Source organism: Mercenaria mercenaria, chromosome 7 (assembly GCF_021730395.1).
Source record: "Mercenaria mercenaria strain notata chromosome 7, MADL_Memer_1, whole genome shotgun sequence".
Lineage (NCBI taxonomy): Eukaryota > Metazoa > Mollusca > Bivalvia > Venerida > Veneridae > Mercenaria > Mercenaria mercenaria.
Window position 1 is genome coordinate 71,755,020 of NC_069367.1, and position 14,001 is coordinate 71,769,020.

The window sequence follows — 14,001 nt, forward strand, 5'->3', positions numbered from 1 at the left end:
TATGGCCCCTGATAGGGCCAGAATTAGCTATTTTGACCTTGTCTGCACAATAGCAGCCTCATTTATGATTTGAATTTAATCAAATTTGCACAAAACTTGTGTCAACATAAGATCTTGGTTCCTTTCTTGAACCGGCCAGATCCCTTAATGGGTTCCAGAGTTATGGACCCTGAAAGGGCCAAAATTAGCTATTTTGACCTTGTCTGCACAATATCAGCTTCATTTATGATTTGACTTTAACCAATCTTGCACACAACTTGTATCACCACAAGGTATTGGTTCCTTTCTTGAACTGGCCAGATTCCGTTATGGGTGCCGGGGTTATGGCCCCTGAAAGGGCCGGAACTAGCTATTTTGACCTTGTCTGCACAATAGCAGCCTCATTTATGATTTGAATTTAATCAAACTTGCAGAAAACTTGTGTCAACATAAGGTCTTGGTTCCTTTCTTGAACCGGCCAGATCCCTTAATGGGTTCCAGAGTTACGGGCCCTGAAAGGGCCAAAATTAGCTATTTTGTTATCAAAATGGATTTATATCAGTAAGTACTTTTATGACTCATTTGAAATTTCATTATTGCCTTTAGTTGGACTGAGACAATCAGGAAAGATAACTATGGACTGATTTTATGTTAAATTACCTCCCTTTATTTCAAGTTAAAATGGGTATATCTAACTAATGAAGATACTGATTGGAAATTTCATTTATGCTATCAGATTGACTTGGACTGTCAGTGAAGATACATGATACATATTGACTGAATTTATGACAAATTACCTCCCTTTATTTTTTATGTAAATGAATATACCTAGCAGCTTCTAATGAGATTGGTTTGAAATGTTATTTATGTCTTCCATGGTAAGAAATAGTCATGTTAGATAACTATTGATTGAACGTTTATCAATATGAATACTTTTCTAATATATTGTTAATTACCTTCCCTGATTTCAATAAAAATGGATTTATCTCATTAAGTATTTATAGCACTCATTTGAAATTTCATTATTGTCATTAGTTGGACTGAAACAATCAGGGTAGATAACTATGGACTGATTTTATGTCAATTACCTCCCTTTATTTCAAATTAAAATGGTTGTATCTTGGTAACCAATGAAGGTTCTGATTTGAAATGTAATTTATGCCATCAGATTGTCTCGGACAATCAGGGTAGATAACTTTTGACTGAATATATGACATATTACCTCCCTTTATTCATGTAAATGAATATACCTCGGCAGAATCTAATGAGTTTGGTTTTAAATGTTACTTAAGTCTTCCAAGGTAAGAAATAGTCATGCTAGTACAAAAATGCAGCATTTGAGCGTAGGATTCTCAAACTTGATATTGAAATTGGCCCTGACTAGTATGTGACCCATAGGTCAAAAGGGACTGTTACAACAAAATGTTTATCATTTAGAGCAATGGTACTCAGGTGAGCGATATAGGGCCATTATGGCCCTCTTGTTTCAATAAGCCTCTGAGATGTCAGGAATACTACAGAAACAATGAAGTCATGCTCATTCAGAATAACTCCTACATGTATGCCTTATTTCACTGTGAGAGACATTTAATTTCATGCTAAATGTTGCAAAGATATTCTGAAAATACTGGACAGTACTAAAAATCCTTTTTAAGTAAAAAAAAAACTAAAAGGAGCTTTTCTCAGGAAAGGTCCTAAATGACCATACATGATCAGTTTTTCCCATCTGATTGTACTAGTTTTCATATGGATGTATTTTTATAGGAAAATGAAACTAATGGTAGTGTGAAGTCCAGATAATTATATACATATGTTTTAAAAATGTATCTGTTTATTAAACATTTATTTGTTAAATCCAGTCTTATTTAGTAAATAAAATAAAACTAATTTGTACTCAGTAAATATATCACTTACTGATGATAGATCTTACATATTACAACAGTGGTAATGGATTTTGAATAATAAAACTAATCCCGAGTTATACATGTGGGTATTTTATGTGATGTGTACATGCATTGTTTAGAATCATAAAATGTTCAGATGTGGTTGTGATAAAGTTTTTTTATTTTTTCTACATTTTGGATCTAGTATTTTGATACAAATTATGTTGTTTCTGAAATGTAATAAATAATAAGGTTTGACATGAAAAAACAAAGTAGAGAAAACATGACATAATTGATAGAGCTTATAGGCAAATTTAGTGAAGAATTTTTTATTTTTTATTTTTATAATTATGTAATTATGTGTTCAATAAATATTGAAAACAAAGCACAGTGTAATATTTTATAGGACTTAAAAACAGATATACAAATGCACCAGTTATATAGCATTAGCATATATGATATATATTTATTGTTGTTGTTTTTTTTTTATAGAAAAGTGGGAAAAAAATAAATTTCTTATTTTTTTAACTCTATAAGGAAACATGTCATTCTGCATTAGTGACTGTCCTAGATAAGATATACATGTATTTGTTTTGATGTTGTCTTCAAGGTTTTGGGAGATTTTAGTATATTTTATCTCATTTTCTTCCCTGGCTTTGTGTTAGAAGGTCAGTTTCGCGAGGCATTGTATTTTCTTAAATACTCACGTTCAACATCAACGCATAACTATTGCAATATGACATTTAAAAACCAGATCATTATGCCATTATCACCTTAATGTTCTGAAGAAAATGCTCTCATTTTAAGTGGGTTTGTATGGGGTATTAAAAGGAAATTTGATTGATAACATGACAAGTGAATTTTAGGTCATGGGTAAAAAGGTAGGACCAAAGCAATGGTAGATTTAGAAGGGTTAGAACTAAGATTGCACCATTTGAGATATATCATACAGGGCTCAACAAATTGTTTGAAAGCCAGTCAGCCTGCAGGACAAGCTGCTTATGTTTTCATTCCTCGGACCCCCCAGGAAATTCTAAATCATGTCAAACTTTAGGATCTAACCGTATTTATGAGGGACAGTTTGTTTGTGGAATAAATTGACTCTGATCTAAATTTAATAAGCAAAACAATTGTCACAACACTGCTTATATAATACATGTAAAAACGTCAATGATTTCTGGAAAAAAAAATGTGGTGCTGTTGATTTTCTGTGGCATTTTGTATGATACTATTTCATTTAACAAAAAAATTTAAAACTGTGATAAGGCATATTCTTGCAAAAATTGTTCTTTGTTGTAAGCTTTATTATTTGGTGTAAGTTCATATGTTATATATATATATATATATATATATATATATATATATATATATATATATATATATGTGTGTCTACTACTGTACAGCTTTAATGTCTAGGAATATATCGAGAAAAACCTAAAAGCTGAATTCACTTAGTAAATAAAAAAACAATAAATTCTGCCACTAAAAGCTGTATTCACTTACGCAAATTAAAAAACCCGATAAATTCTGCTTCTAAAAGCTGAATTCGCGTAAGAAATTAAAAAAAAACACAATAACTTCTGCCACTAAAAGCTGAATTCACTTAGGAAATTAAAAAACAGGATAAATTCTGGTGCAGAAAGCTAAATTCACTTAGGAAATTAAAAAACACAATAAATTGTGGCACAAAAAGCTGAATTCACTTAGAAAATTAAAAAAAAAACAACCAATTCTTCCACGAAAAGCTGAATTTACTTAGGAAATTAAAAAAACATGATGATTTCTATTACAAAAAGCAGAATTCACTTAGGAAATTAAAAAAACACAAGGAATTCTTCCAATAAACGCTGAATTCGCTTAGGAAACTATATAAACATGATAATAACCACTGCTAATAAAAGCTGTATTCACTTAGGATATTAAAAAATCCTAGGAAATAGAGCCCGTAAGTAAATGTCTGATTGCAAACTGCAACACATTAATTTGTGAGTATAGAGTATACAATATATTATCTACATGACAGTTGCTGTTTATGTATTGTACATGATGCATTCCGTATGTTAAATGTTTATATGCTTTTTGATTTTCTTTATATGTTCCAGAAAACTAGAGAGTGGTAATTAAACTTCTGTCACTTACAGGATTGTTGAAAAAACAGTTGTATCACGCATCAAGTCGGCAGCTTCAAGGTTACATGGTTAGTGTTAAGCTTGTTGTATATAGTTGTATTGAGAGTGCTGATAAAATGGGGATGTATATTCAGATTTGTATAGCTTTAAATGAGAAAATGTGAAACTTTAAATCGTATTCATTTGTGTATGCAATATATTTTCACACACCTTTATTATATACCTTTATTTATTTTACATATCGTAATTAATTATTTACATTGTATTGCCAGTCAAAAATTGATATTCAGCTGTATTGATGTAGGTAAAAGACTGGCATTTATTAGCCATTCTTGCTTTTCTTTTTATCCTCTTGCCAGTTAGAATAGTATTCAGAGATATAAATTAACACTTGCTCACTGATCAATTGTAAGCTGGGTATGTCAGTTTTTCAAGGCATTTGCCCCAGCATTGAGCTGCAGTGTATTGGGATTTCCTTTGATTCTTTTTTTTTTTAAAACTTTGTCATTTATGCTAGACGTTATAAGTCGACTATTTATACTACACGCTTGCATCTCTGTAATGTATCTTCAGATGTAGGCATATGGTAATTATGTGAACATATTTCAGTTGAATATGAATATTTCGCGAAAATAGTTATTTATGAAGAATAATAGCAATAATTTTGTTTGATGAAATAAGAAGTTTATCAGACTGACTATCAGATTGATTACTGTACACTTATACGTCATTCAATATAAAAATATAAATATGTGCTAGGTATAGTGATTTTGTTGAAGTTTGGCCCCCAGATTTTAGAATGTGTCCCAAAACTTAGGTAGTTAGGAGCCCAGTTAGCTAATACCTGATAAATGTTAATATATATCCCTGGTTTTTATGTACCAGCTTTTTGCAATATATAAACTACGCTCAACATTTTGATTTTCACTAGGCTAAAGCGAAAATGTGTTGTTAGTTTATTAATAACAGAATATTTTGAAATGTAAAAAATATTATTAGGAATATATATCTTAAGGTAGTGGACGCGTAATGACTCTGGTCAGTTGCCGTTTAATGCACAATCCTGTTATGTAATTTTACATTCTTGGGATGTAAGTAGCTGAAAGGGTTTATAACCTTCCTTATAAACCAGAAAATGTCAAAATCGCATATGGAGAGTATGTTAGTTCCTGATAGTCATTATTAGTCCACTGCCTTAATGAGCCACTCAGAGTCAGCCTAGAATGAATATTACTTCATGTAATTATTGTAATGCCTATATGAAATCCTGCTGCTTTCTTGTGCCATTATATTATTTGTAACCAGTTTGATATATTATGCTAGTCCCATTTTCATGTTTAAATTATTATTACTTGTACCTTATGTGTGGATACTGATGTTAGAACGTTTAAAAATACTGCTGTTGTAGTGCTAAGGTAGTTTATGTACATTTAGTTGGCTAGTATACCTGTATTAAAACTTGAAATAATTTAAATAAAATTGCCAGTGATAGGTTTAATTGATAAGAGATAGTCCCAAGATAAAAAGTTTGATTATTAATAGAAAAGTTTTACTGGTTTTACTGCAGGGTGGTGATCTTGTTTTCACTAAATTAATAAATATTCACAAACGGAGAAACATGCAAATTAACACTTATGAATATGCATGTGAAAAAGCATGATTTTTGACAAGAGTAACTTTCTTTGAAGGATGAATTCTTTAATACAAATAAATATGGCAGTTGCAAACTGCAAAGTTAATGTGCATTGAAAAATATCTTTTTCAACTCAGAGACATTTGTAGGAGCTGTATACTGGTAAACTTGTATAAATTTTATATTTGTTGTATGAAAGTTATATTAATTTTGTTTTTATTTGCCAAAAATGACATGGTTTGTCATTGGCGCTGATTTCTTGGTGCTATATGTACAGTTTAGTTCTAGTCCTTTATGCTTTATGATTAAGTTCATTGTTATCTATGCTCTTTCTGTTGAATTTTGATAGAAAATGCCAGAAAAATGTGTTTCACTGATTTGAAGATGATTTTATACAGTTTTTTTTAAAATATAAAGATTTTGTGTACTGCGTGTTTTTAGCTTAGTAGAAATAATCTTTATGGAAACAACTGGGACGATCCTGATTGAAAGTCTTTTGCTCAAGGAAAGGGTTCAGTTATATACCCCAGCTGGTCACTTGCTCTAAATGATGACCTTTCAAAGCATATTATTTACACTCATGTCAAAGGTCATTCACCATTGTGCCAAAGGTCGTTCAAGTCTCATGTTAGAGTAAATTTTTATCTTTCACTCTTTTTGCTAAAGGTTATACAGCCTTTTACCACATTTTGTGCAATCTCATGTCAGAGGTCATTCTCATGCTAAAGGTCATTTACTCACATGTCAAAAGGTTCTTCTGTCCAGCCAAAGGTCATTCAGTGTTGTGTAAAAGGTCTATTGCCTTTTCCCGGTAAGTCTGAGTTTTTTTACCCTCTGAAATGAGGTTATTTGCCTTCAAGTAAGAAGTCAGTTACTAATGTAAAAGGTCATTCACTGAGTGGTCAATAGTCCTTCACTTACCTATTCAGGCTTCAACCTCTTTGCTTGTTGAGCCAATTATTTGCAAGGAACTGCTCGAAACATTGTTTGGTAAGGTTTCCATCAGTATGTAACTAAAAAACACTGCTTGGTGCATCACACTAGTTGGTGCATCACACTGCTTGGTGCATCACACTGCTTGGTGCATCACACAACTCTGTTCAATGTTATTTGTTTTTAATTTGTTGAGTGATTCTTTGTTCACAGCATTTTCAGTTCATTGTAGATGCACAATGTGTAGTTATGATTGTATGCCCACAATTTGTTGCACTATTTTTTAGTTCAGTGCACACTGTTTACTTTTAAAAAGTTTTTTTTTGCTTACTATTTGTTATGATCTTTTCAGTTTATTCCATAGTGATTACCTTGTTGATTGATCAACTATTACTTGTTCAAAGTTTGTTGAGTAATCATTTCTCTGTAAGTTTATTAGCTCACCTGTCACAAAGTGACAAGGTGAGCTTTTGTGATCGCGCGGTGTCTGTCGTCCGTCGTCTGTCCGTGCGTGCATCCGTCCGTAAACTTCTGCTTGTGACCACTCTAGAGGTCACATTTTTCATGGGATCTTTATGAAAGTTGGTCTGAATGTTCGTCTTGATGATATCTAGGTCAAGTTCGAAATTGGGTCACGTGCCTTCAAAAACTAGGTCAGTAGGTCTAAAAATAGAAAAACCTTGTGACCTCTCTAGAGGCCATATATTTCACAAGATCTTCATGAAAATTGGTCAGATTGTTCACCTTGATGATATCTAGGTCAAGTTCGAAACTGGGTCACGTGCCTTCAAAAACTAGGTCAGTAGGTCTAAAAATAGAAAAACCTTGTGACCTCTCTAGAGGCCATATATTTCACAAGATCTTCATGAAAATTGGTCAGAACGTTCACCTTGATGATATCTAGGTCAAGTTCGAAACTGGGTCATGTGCCCTCAAAAACTAGGTCAGTAGGTCAAATAATAGAAAAACCTTGTGACCTCTCTAAAGGCCATATTTTTCATGGGAGCTGTATGAAAGTTGGTCTGAATGTTCGTCTTGATGATATATAGGTCAAGTTCGAAACTGGGTCACGTGCGGTCAAAAACTAGGTCAGTAGGTCTAAAAATAGAAAAACCTTGTGACCTCTCTAGAGGCCATATATTTCATGAGATCTTCATGAAAATTGGTCAGAATGTTCACCTTGATGATATCTCGGTCAAGGTCCAAAGTGGGTCACGTACCATCAAAAACTAGGTCAGTAGGTCAAATAATAGAAAAACCTTGTGACCACTCTAGAGGCCATATTTTTTATGGGATCTGTATGAAAGTTGGTCTGAATGTTTATCTTGATGATATCTAGGTCAAGTTCGAAAGTGGGTCACGTGCCTTCAAAAACTAGGTCAGTATGTCAAATAATAGAAAAACCTTGTGACCTCTTTAAAGGCCATATTTTTCATGGGATCTGTATGAAAATTGGTCTGAATATTCATCTTGATGATATCTAGGTCAAGTTGGAAACAGGATCATGTGCGGTCAAAAACTAGGTCAGTAGGTCTAAAAATAGAAAAACCTTGTGACCTCTCTAGAGGCCATACTTGTGAATGGATCTCCATAAGAATTGGTCAGAATGTTCACCTTGATGGTATCTAGGTCAAATTTGAAACTGGGTCACATGCCTAAAAAAACTAGGTCAGTAGGTCAAATAATAAAAAAAACTTAAGACCTCTCTAGAGGCCATACTTTTTATGGGATCTGTATGAAAGTTGGTCTGAATGTTCATCTTGATGATATCTAGGTCAAGTTCGAAACTGGGTCAACTGCGGTCAAAAACTAGGTCAGTAGGTCTAAAATTATTAAAATCTTTTGACTTCTCTAGAGACCATATTTTTCAATGGATCTTCATGAAAATTGATCTGAATGTTCACCTTGATGATATCTAGGTCAGTTTCGAAACTGGGTCACGTGCGGTCAAAAACTAGGCCAGTAGGTATAAAAATAGAAAAACCTTGTGACCTCTCTAGAGGCCATATTTTTCATGAGATCTTCGTGAAAATTAGTGAGAATGTTCACCTTGATAATATCTAGGTAAAGTTCAAAACAGGGTCATGTACCTTCGAAAACTAGGTCAATAGGTCAAATAATAGAAAAACCTTGTGACCTCTCTAGAGACCATATTTTTCAATGGATCTTCATGAAAATTGGTCAGAATTTTTATCTTGATAATATCTAGGTCAAGTTCAAAACTGAGTCACATGAGCTCGAAAACAAGGTCACTATGTCAAATAATAGAAAAAACGACGTCATACTCAAAACTGGGTCATGTGGGAAGAGGTGAGCGATTCAGGACCATCATGGTCCTCTTGTTTATTGTATAGTGATCACTGCTGCATCCTGTTATGTGATCATTTATAGCACAATGTCTTGTGATTATTCCATTGTTATTGAACCTGTACTGTTATTTTTGCACAGGTGATAAAATGAAGATATGCTGTAAAGCCAGTAATTTTGTTTAATGTGAAACACATTTTTCTTGCAAATTTTTTTGATTTAAATATTTTGCTTTTATTATATTTGTTTTTGAATGCAAGACTTCAGCATGAATGCTTTGTAATGAAGGGTGTTTTTGTTATTTATGTTGTTGATTGGTCTTCTCTTTCAAACTTACTTGAACAGAGGTATTTTTGATAACGGGTTATTTCTTGCCATTATGAAAATAGTAGTATATCTGTATTCAAACACTGTAATCTACATTCAATCTGTTTTATAAACTTGCACTATAGATTAAGTAAAGAATTGTAACACTAATTTAGATTGTATATGAATTTATGTTTATCAAGCAGTTCATATATTTTCCACTTTTGAGAGAATTCCTATATACATTTTTAATGACTTTTTATGTTTTCCTTCTAGCAAAGAGTGTAATTGTGTTCTTACTCCGTGTACTTGGCAAGACATACAGATATTTAACCATAATTAGCCAAATTGAATACTGTTTATCCCCTTTACATTTACAGTGGTCTAAAGCCATTTCAGTTCAGTCTATACAGACAGGTATACTTTTTAAATCATAAATTGACTTGTTTGCATAATCATCATTTATGTATATATGGCAAAATATGCTATAGCTTTGGTAGAGATTCCTATATTTCTTCCAATATTTTTGGGGAAATGGTTTTTGGCCTATCACTATAATACAAATATTATCTATATAGTTTTCTTTAATGCTAAGACAGCACGTTTTACTGTACTTAACCCTTACCATGCTGGGCATGATAATGGTACTGTCGAAATTGAAAGATGGACAAGTTCATTATAGAAATTCAGCAGGGTAAGGGTTAGACTCAGTCTTGTATCAGTTTATTATTTTCCTGTATTGATCGTCTTCTCTGTACAGAGTGTTTCTCCCGCATAGTTCGGGATTGTATTTGTTCAAAAGGATTGTGATTTACAAAATAATTGTTCAGTTATGATTGTCAGGATATACATTCATATTACCAATAATTTGTTAAATTAAATATTTTCTTCCATTTTGTTATAATAAATTAAATCAATTAATCTGTGTGAATTTTCTTTGATATGTTACCATTCCAAATCAACCAGAAGAGGTAAATAGAGCATTACAAGTTTACAACCAATCAATATTGTTTGATCTCCCAAGTCAGTAACAGGACTTATCAAATGGTTGACGTGGGAGTGAAAGAAAGCCATTACATTATTTTGGTATTGCACTAGTGTAATAAAGCTTTGAAGCTTTGAAGTTGATGAGGTAAAGAAAGAAGAAATTTTGATGTTTAAGGAAGGAAAGCTTACATGTGATGAAAAGAATGATACATTTAATGTCTTTCTGTATTGCATATATTAAACACATTGGATAAAATTGATAAAATGCTCTGCAGAGCTTCGCATTTTATTGCTTATATAATAAATTCAATATCAAAAGAAACTTATTCAATATCCTCTTTATCTTGTGCACGTCAGCTTTATTATATAGGATTCAGGTATAAGCTATACCTCATTTTGAAGGTTTCAAGAAAGTGGTTCTGAAATTGCCTATTTTAATGCCAAAAAAATGTTTCTTGTGTAATTCTTGTCAATTTAACTAAGATATCCAGGTTTAAAAAAACTTTTTAGTGGTTTCCAGTATTAGGAAATTACCTGATCAAAAGGGTTTTTTTGACGATGAATGCAAAACTCGTCAAAATATTGTTTACTTTTAAAAAGATTTCATTTCCACTATTGGAGTTCTTTAAAATTATGTGTAATGTGATGTTATATAAATGAGAAAAGTTAAATCAAACAGTAAGTATAGGATTTGGTCTTTTGGTAGGCATAGGAAATAGAGATCAGTATAATTGCACCTTTACTAATCCTACCAGGTGTTTTGTATTACAAAAGTGCTTCTATTGTTACATTTTGATACAAGCAAAACTGTATTATCTGCACTATTAGTTACTTACTGGTACTTCATTTTATTATTGGCTTGTTAAAAGTTAATTTTTTACCATGTGCAAGTTGACAGAATCATAGAAACCATTTTGTGAGGGGTAAATCAAACACAAATGAATAAATCCTTAATGTTTTTGTTGTGCAAAAAAGTATGATATTGTGTCTAAAACAGTTTTCATTTTCCATTCAATTGTGTAATTTCAAGGGAAGTAAACTACATGTAATAGATATCTCTGCTTATAAGTACCAGCCCAAAGCAAGAGTTGTCATTCTTTGTGGATCACAACTTTAAATTAAAAATTAAAACTTCTGTTATTGATATTAACAAAACTTGCATAAACTTCACATTTGTGAAATCATTTTTGGTTATTTCAAGGACTTGGAAATCAATTTCTAGATTTTATTTGATGTATTACTATCACTGAAAATTTTAGGGTCTGTCTCTACTTTTGGACACTAAAATGATTTAACCAATTATGTCATGTCAGGTCACTTTTCTCTTAATCTGTTTTATCAACACCACTGAAATGTACCTTGTTTTGCATCACACCAGTTTCCAACTGACAACACACTGTATTACTGCTGGCAATAAAACTGATATCTGACAGGACTATGACAATGATGAGAAAGTAATTACTCCTGTGTTTAAAAGGACAACATTGCCAGTGTATAATCGTTGATTGGACTTCTACAAATGTATATGGGAACAGGTTTTTGTATTTATTTATTGTGTGTTGTCAGTGTGTTTATAGCTTCTGAACTCTTATTGTCAGTGTGTAGAAATTGCGCTGTTAAGAATTTATAGGTAGTTTAAATACAAGAACTAGATAGGTAGACCTTTTTTAAGGAATGGGGAGACATTTCTATAGGTTTTAAAACTTTTTTGTCCCTTGTGCTGAAGTTTTAATTGTTCAAAGGTTGCAGTATGTTGGAGAAAGGTAAAACATTTCTTAGAAATAGACAGAACTCGAATTTTAACTATTTATGTATTTATAAGATAAAAGGCTGCATTCATTTTAATGGCCTTGAAATTTCCGCGACAATAAGATTACCTGTTTTATGTTTTACTGATCTTGGACCTGTCTTATTGATTTCGAAAGTTATGATATGTCCCCATTGCTCTGTCCTTGGGGGCCCCTCTGCTTTCTCATTTATTGTACCCCAAGACAACAAAGTTGTAAGGTGGGTATACTGGTTTCAGGTTGTCTGTCTGTCCGTCTGTCCCACCGTAGACATTATCTTGTGCGCACCAACTCTCCTCATACCCTTGACACTATTTAAAGAAACTTCACACATTTCAAGTGATCAGTAACAACAGTAGTTGTGCATGATGCATGTTAGGTTCTTTCAGAAATTTCTTTTGTAGTTACAGGACTTTTTTTGTTGTTACTATACTAAATACATAGACACAATCTCCTCATCCCCTTGACACAGTTAAATGAAACTTCACAAAAGTGATCAGTAATAACAGTAGTTATGCATGGTGCTTGTTAGGTTATTTCAGAAAAAGAATTGCAGGGTTATAGGACTTTGATTTTTGTTACTATTCTATATACATACAGTCTGCATATGCAATCTTGTGCGCGCCTAACCTTCTGTGTCGATGATACTGCTGTCTACCTAACTATTAACTCACTCGGATCCCCAATCCGTGAAGCAAGACCATGACAAGTTGCAGATCTGGGAGAAGCAGTGGGACATGGAATTCAACCCTTCAAAATACCAAAAGTTGAAATGGTCCAAAGGCGTGCCATATGTTGGGTGAAGTGAGATTATTCCACTCTTTTGAGTATTACAGCCATGCAAGAAGATCTGGGCTTGCAATATCTAGAACAACGGAGAACAGACTTCAGACTCGTTATGGTTTACAAAATCTACCACAGCACTGTAGCAATAAACCTTGTAGACTTGCAAGGCATAGGCATCCACTATCACTTAGACAGCTGATTACCAAACAGGGGCATCCGTGGCCGAGTGGTTAAGGTCGCTGACTTCAAATCACTTACCCCTCACTGATGTGGGTTCGAGCCTCACTCGTGGCGTTGAATTCTTCATGTCAGGAAGCCACCCAGCTGGAAGGTTTGTGGTTCTACTCAGGTGAACGCCCTTGAAATGGAGGGGCAGCTGGGGTCTTCCTCCAAAGTCAAAGCTGGAAAGTCGCCATATGACCTAAATTATGTCGGTGATCTGTTAAAGCAGGCGGCGGAAAAGATATAATAATAGTCTGGTATTTTTACCTTTTACTTTTTATTCTGTTTTCACTTATTACGTAACATTATAACAACTGACTGAAATACCTTCATGAAAAGTCTCACTGTACCTGAAAATATTCACTGCCAGGTTCTTTTTACTTTCTCACTTTTGATACGGACATTTCTCACTTACAATTAATCCTCGCAGGGGTTGGCATGGATATATGGATCGACACTGCAATAAAACCAGTTCCTTCTGAACTCGTGTTTGATGATAGACTGGTTTGAGACGGACTGCATTTATCTTATATATTGTCATACTGTTGCCTTTTTTCATTTTAGATATTGTCATGTCTGTCGGAACACTTAGTAGTTAATATTTCAATTGATTTTATCAGAATTTAAAAAGGAGTTGCTGGAAATCATTTAGAAATCATATGGTTTAAATGATAACCATTTTACACAAAAACAATGGCAACAATCTGATTATAAACTGACAACAGTCTCGATACAGTCTGATTCACAGTCGACTATACACTAACAGAAGTATCAGGCATATGACGACAGACTGCAAATGATCTGGATAGAACTGATTTTGATATAACAGTAAGCATGGTAAGATGGCAACACAATGACATCAAACTGTGCATCAAAGAGTGCTTATATGAATTTGGTATAATAATAATTATGATGTTTTTGATACATTTCTGCCCTTAAATATAGTATGTAAGACAGTAAAGTGCCTTAACACTTTTCAGCTTAGTACACAATTTTAGCCTTATGTATTGTATGTCCCATTTTGAAATTTTGCAGTGTTGGAATGTCCC